Here is a 6,990-nt window from a genome sequence, read left to right as displayed (position 1 = left end):
AACAGAAGATAATAAACAATTGTCAGTCTGTCCTTCACTTAGCTTTCGCTTATACCAAATATTTATTCCACAATTGAGGACTTCTATATCCAGGATACTGCTTCTGTCTTAGATACTCTTTTATTGTTAGTGCTTCAGGAGCATTCTACCTATTACTAACCTACATGTTACATATATTATTCTTGAGTTCTGTGGAAGTAATTGTTCCACATATGACTGTTTTTGTACTCTCTCGGCCTTCACTGCTCAAGTCAAACTCTGTCAGATAAAACAACATAAATAGAGAGAAAGAGAGAGAAAGACACCACTCTATCAACATTTTCTTAAGTGTGTGGTGAGCAGGGCTCAATCCTGGGGCTCGCCACAACATGCCAAAGAAAATACACTATCCAAGTGAACTAGCTTGCTGGCTCTCATAAGTGATACTTTCAGTCTCTCACACAAAAAAGAATTCTAATTTTATTAGAAAATACTTACAGATTTGATGTTTCTTCTACAACAGATACTGCACAAGAAGAATATCCAGAGACTTTTTTCCACTTTCTCTAATTTACATGATCGCTGCACTAGAATCTGAAAAAGTAAAAAAGGTGTTACCATTAATACAATGCTCTAATATCTAAATAACTAGTAAAGAAAAAGATAATGATAAAATAGTTTTCTTTTTTAAATATTTATTTATTCCCTTTTGTTGCCTTTGTTGTTTTACTGTTGTAGTCATTATTATTATTGATGTCATCCTTGTTGTTGGATAGGACAGAGAGAAACACAGAGAGGAGGGGAAGACAGAGAGGGGGAGAGAAAGATAGACACCTGCAGACCTGTTTCACCACTTGTGATGCAACTCCCCTGCAGGTAGGGAGCCAGGGGCTTGAACCAGGATCCTTATGCTGGTCCTTGCGCTTTGCGCCACGTGTGCTTAACCTGCTGCACTACCACCCGACTCCCTGATAAAATAGTTTTCTGACCATAAATTTTTGAAAACTGAATGAAAATGTAATGAAGAACTTAAGTTGAAATATATTTATGACAAAAAATTCATCAAACCCACAGAAACCGTATTAAAATACCTATTAACCATGCTAATAAGCACTCATTTTAGTGCTTCAGAAGAGAAATGAACCTCCATGTTCATATATTGACCTTGATCATATATATTACTTTAAAGGTTAACTATGGTTAGTTATTTATTTCATAAAACTAAATTTAGAGTATCATTCCAGTATATGCTATGGCAGGAATCAAATTCAGGAACCACACATATGCAAACCTTACAAACCATCAACTGAGTACCTCTCTGTTCTCTCAAGGATAAAACATTTAGAACAAAAAAAAATAGAAAAGACTATTATTTTTTTTCTTTTCACCAGTTAAAAGATTATTCTAACACTGACTGAGAATATTTTGATGAGTTAATAAACTAATTTTTTAACTTAGAAACATTCACATGTCAGTATTATCTTTCTAGGTCCAGTCAGATCGAATAGCCACATTATGTTTTATTTTTTTTCCCTCCAGGGTAATTGCTGGGCTCGATGCCTGCACCATGAATCCACCGTTCCTGGAGGCCATTTTTTCCCCTTTTTGTTGCCCTTGTTGTTGTAGCCTCGTTGTGGTTACTATTATTACCGTTGTTGATGTCGTTCATTGTTGGATAGGACAGAGAGAAATGGAGAGAGGAGGGGAAGACAGAAAGGGGGAGAGAAAGATAGATACCTGCAGACCTGCTTCAAAGCCTGTGAAGCGACTCCCCTGCAGGTGGGTAGCCAGGGGCTCGAACCAGGATCCTTACGCTGGTCCCTGTGCTTTGTGCCACGTGCGCTTAACCCACTGTGCCACCACCCGACCCCCTAGCCACATTATGTTTAACAAAAAGAATACTCAAATAATGATTGGCCTGTCCTAGCTATCTACTACCTCATGGGTCAAGCTTCCCAAGAGGTGCGATTCTAAGAATGTGTCCATTTATGATAGGTTGTCCAACTCATTGGCATAGAGATGTTCACAGTATTTTCTTTTGATCTTTTTTATTTCACATTCAATTTTTATCTAAACCACCTATACTTAGAGAATTCATTTGTAGATATATCTTTTGATCTTTTTTATTTCCCCATAATTAGCTGCAGTTGCACTACTCTCATTCTTGATTGTTTTTTATAACTTTTCCTTTCTTTTTTAATTTTTTATATATTTATTTATTTTCCCTTTTGTTGCCCTTGTTTTTTATTGTTGTTGTAGTTATTACTGTTGTTGTTACTAATGTTGTGGTTGTTGGATAGGACAGAGAGAAATGGAGAGAGGAGGGGAAGACAGAGGGGGGAGAGAAATATAGATACCTGCAGACATGCTTCACAGTCTGTGAAGTGACTCCCCTGAAGGTGGGGAGCTGGAGTCTCTCTAACAGGGATCCTTATGCCAGTCCTTGCGCTTTGTGCCACGTGTGCCTAATCTGCTACAGTACTGCCTGTTCCCAGAGGTTGATTTTCTTACAGATACCAAGCCCCAGTGATAACTCTGGTGGGAATAAAAAACTATAAAACAACAAAGAAATAAACACTGCTTTCATCACATTCCATAGGATCTGGTAGTGGCTGATTTATTTTCCTTATTTACCAAGTAATTTTCAAGTTTCCTTTCGATTTTTTTTTTCAGTAATTCAGTTATTTTTCAGGAGCATGTTGTTTAGTCTCTATATTTTGGGTCTATTTCTTCTATTTTTGTGTGTGATTGTTTTCTCCTATCCTAGTACTAACCAGGCCCAACCTTGCTTAATTTTGGACATCAGATGAAAGTGGGCTTGTTCAGGCTTTAGAGTGTGATTGATTACTAAACTCAATTCCTGACTCTTTTTCTGCATTACTAATTTAAAAGCGTTCTTTCCCCCATCATTATGAGCTTTGATCAGATGTGTGTTTTCTGGAGACCGAGTAGATGGGTCTTGCTTTTTAATCCATTCAGTCACTTTGACTCTTATGACTGGTCAGTTTTTACTTATTTGTTTTATTTTTATAAGAAATTGAGAGGCAAGGGGGGAATAGAGAGAGACATAGAGACCTTTGCAACTGTTGAGTTTTTACCTATATTAGAAATTGAGAGGCAAGGGGGGAATAGAGAGAGACATAGAGACCTTTGCAACACTGCTTCACCACTCCTTAAACTTCCCCACTGCAAGCGGGTACCAGGGGCTAAAAATGGATCCCTGTGCATAGGAACATGTGACCTGAACCTGATGAATATATGCCATTTACATTTAGAATCATTATTTATACATATAGTTTACTTATAGCCATACTGATTTTGCTTTGAGTCTGTTTTGTGATCTTGTTGATTCTTTTCCTGTTTGCTTCTGTTACTCTCTGTAGATGGCTTTCTGTGGTTTCACCTACTATGTATATGCTTCCATTTTGACTGCTGAACTTTGTTTTTACAGTGAGTGTTGTTTCAGATTTACAATATTTACAGCAACCTTTTTTAAGTTATTCTTGATTCCCAACTTGTGATTTTATCACTGTTATGTCCTCCCCTTGGTATTTGCTTATTTTATTTTTTCCTGTTGCTGATGTTTGTATTTCTGGTTCTACTCTGCCACTGAACACCTCAGAGTTTGAATTCCTTCTCTTCTGTTTATGTGGTATTCCCTCAGTAATTCTTACAAGGCAGAACTGGCAGTTTAAATTTTCTTTAGCTTCTGTATATTTGAAATGACATTTATTTCTCCCTCATATTTGAAGTGTAATTTGGCAGGTAAAATACTTATGGCTGGCAATTCATACCTTTTAATACTTTATATAAGGAGTGAAACCAGCCTAAATGCCCATTAATAAATGACTGGAAAAATAATCTATGGAATATATACTCCATGAAATAATACTCTGCCATCAAAAAAGATGTTATTGTGTCCTTTAGGACAAAATGAATGAAACTGGAGATAACCATGCTTAGTGAAAGAAGCAGACAAGTGAAAGGCAACCACCAGATGATTTAACTCATATGTGGTATCTAGATTTAACTCATATGTGGTATTCATATGTTGTGAATACACAAAAAAAGTTAACAAGTTACCTAAAAAAATTTGTGAGAAATATAGTGGTATAGTTGGGAGGGTGACAGCAGAAAAGCTGGTATTAGATACACTGTGGACCTATAGCTTTTAATCTTGTATTCTCATAAACCACTATTAACCACAAATTTATAAAATGACTTAGAGGGGGCTGGGCAGTAGCACAGCAGGTTAAGTGCATATGGCAAAAAGCACAAGGACCAGTGTAAGAATCCCAGTTCCAGCCCTGGGCTTCCCACCTGTAGGGGGGTCCCTTCACAAGCAGTGAAGCAGGTCTGAAGGTGTCTATTTTTCTCTCTTCCTCTCTGTCTTCCCCTCCTTTCTCGATTTATCTCTGTCTTATCAACAACAACAGCAGCTATAACCACAATAACAATAACAACAATGGATACAAAATGGGAAAAATGGCCTACAGGAGCAGTGGACTCGTAGTGCAGGCACTGAGCCCTAGCAATAATCCTTGAGGCAAAAAAAAAAAAAGACTTAGAATATATTAAGAATTTTAAGTTGGGGAGTCGGGCTGTAGCGCAGCGGGTTAAGCGCACATGGTGCAAAGCGCAAGGACCTGCATAAGAATCCCGGTTCCAGCCCCTGGCTCCCCACCTGCAGGGGAGTCACTTCACAGGCAGTGAAGCAAGTCTGCAGGTGTCTATCTTTCTCTCCACCTCTCTGTCGTCCCCTCCTCTCTCCATTTCTCTCTGTCTTATCCAACAACGATAACATCAACAACAACAATAAAAAAGAGCAACAAAAGAGAAAATAAATAAATAAACATTATTTTTAAAAAATTAAATAAAAAATAATTTTTAATTGTTCTGCTATGAACATAACTATCCACAGTTTTTTGTTTGTTTGTTTGTTTTTGTAAGGGTGGTTTGATTCCTTAGGATATATCCCCAGGAGAGGAATTGCCAGATCATAAGGTAGGTCTGTTTTTATCCATCTGAGAGTTCCCTAGACTGCTCTCCATAGGGACTGGAACAATTTCCATTACCATCAGTAGTGCAGTGGGGTCCCTTTGCCCTCACAACCTCTCCAGCATTTGTGGTTATTATCCTTTCTGATGTATTATATTCTCACAGCAGTAAAGTGCTATTGTTGTCTTTATTTGCATTTCTCTGACAATGACTTGAAGCTGTTTTTTTCATATGTCTGTTGGCCATTTGGATCTCTTCTTTGGTGAATATTCCGTTCATATTCACTCTTCACTTTTGGATGGAGTAATTTTGTTGTTGTTGTTGCTGAATTTGGTGAGCTCTTTATATATTTTGGTGATGTATGGCATATACACATCTCCTGTTCTGTAAAGATTATTTTTGTTTGGGTGATGGTTTCTTTTACTGTGCAGAATATTTTCAATTTGATGTAGTCCTATTAGTTTATTTTTGTTTTCTTCTTCCTTGCAAGTAGGCTTGTGTCATTAAAGATGCCTATAAAACTTAGATGGGAAAGAGTTCTCTCAATATTTTCTCCAAGTATTTAATGGTCTCTCATATAACACTCAAGTCTATGAAAAGAGAAAACACTAAGTGAAACTTGGACTCAATGTGGTATATAGCTCCAAATCAAAGGATTCTTGGAGGGGACTATGGCAGGAGAGGGTAGGATGTTGGGGGACTTTCGCATGATATTGGAAAGGGGCCAAAGTTGGACACTTCTCATGGGAAGATAAGAAATTGTGCCCATGTGTCAGCAATGGTATACTCTATATACCAAAAAACTTCTCAATAAAATGATTAAAACATTTTACTAAATGTACTAAAACATATACAGTTTATGAAATAGACTGCTCATAAGAGAAAGAAATGTCTCTTTCCAAAACAGTTTGGAATCCTGAATACAATTATTAATATATTTTACTTTTATTTTATTTTAATAATGTTCTTTCTTATAGTGATTTTGGTATGTCCAGTTTAATTATTGTCACCTTTGTCTCTGAAACATAATGCTTATTCTTTTACAGCCATAAGGATTGTTATACTTACTGCTCAAGAACTTCAAAACACCTACTTATATAACAATAATATTTGCACATAAAAATTTCAAAATAAAATGCTGGTCACAGGTTCATTAATTTTCTTCAAATATATTTAAAATACAGTTGGAATCTTTATTTTTATACATTCACTTTTTTCTCTATGAACTTCAGTATATTTATTCTTTACTGTATCTTTCTAAATATTTCATATTCTTTCCAATAACTTCTACATGTATGCTTTTCTATTTTCTTTTAGCACTTTAAAATTGTTTCATTATTCACTATTACATTCCAGGCAATTACTGAAATTTAAATATATCTCTTATTTCTAATATTTTTATTGTCACCAGGTTTTCACAGTGGCTTGGTGCCAAAAGTTAGAATTCACTGATCTCACTAAATATTTTTTTCCTTTTGTTTTGTTTTGTTTTTTTCTTTTTCTTCTCTTTTATTTGATAGGACAGAGAGAAATTGAGAGGGAAGGAGAAGTAGAGAAGGAGAGAGAAAAGCACCTGCTTCATCATTCATGAAGCATCCGCTCTGCAGTTGGTGAGTAAGGGACTCAAATCCGAGACCTTGTGCATGGCAGCATGGATGCTCAACTGAGTGCCCCACCACCCAGTCACCACTAATACTTTTAACATTTGAATTGAGGTATTTTACTACAGTAATTTTTCGAAAATCCATACTACTTTATTAAGAAATCTGTACATTAAAAAAAGGGCATTTGCACAGAATTCAAATTTTAAAACTTTACACCTTAATATAGGAAATTCATATGTATGGAACAAAACAGATTTCTAGGACTTATTTGCAAGCTGTGTATTTGATATCTGAATACAGAAGATCATCTACTGTTTGCAATGCTCTCAATGGCATTTAAATTCCCAAAATATTTAATTAAAGTGCCTACATTTTGGCTTCATTATATTTTGGTAAGCCTATTTGGGAA

The sequence above is a fragment of the Erinaceus europaeus genome, chromosome 2 (assembly GCF_950295315.1).
Source record: "Erinaceus europaeus chromosome 2, mEriEur2.1, whole genome shotgun sequence".
Classification (NCBI taxonomy): Eukaryota; Metazoa; Chordata; class Mammalia; order Eulipotyphla; family Erinaceidae; genus Erinaceus; species Erinaceus europaeus.
Note: the sequence above shows the minus strand (reverse complement) of the source record.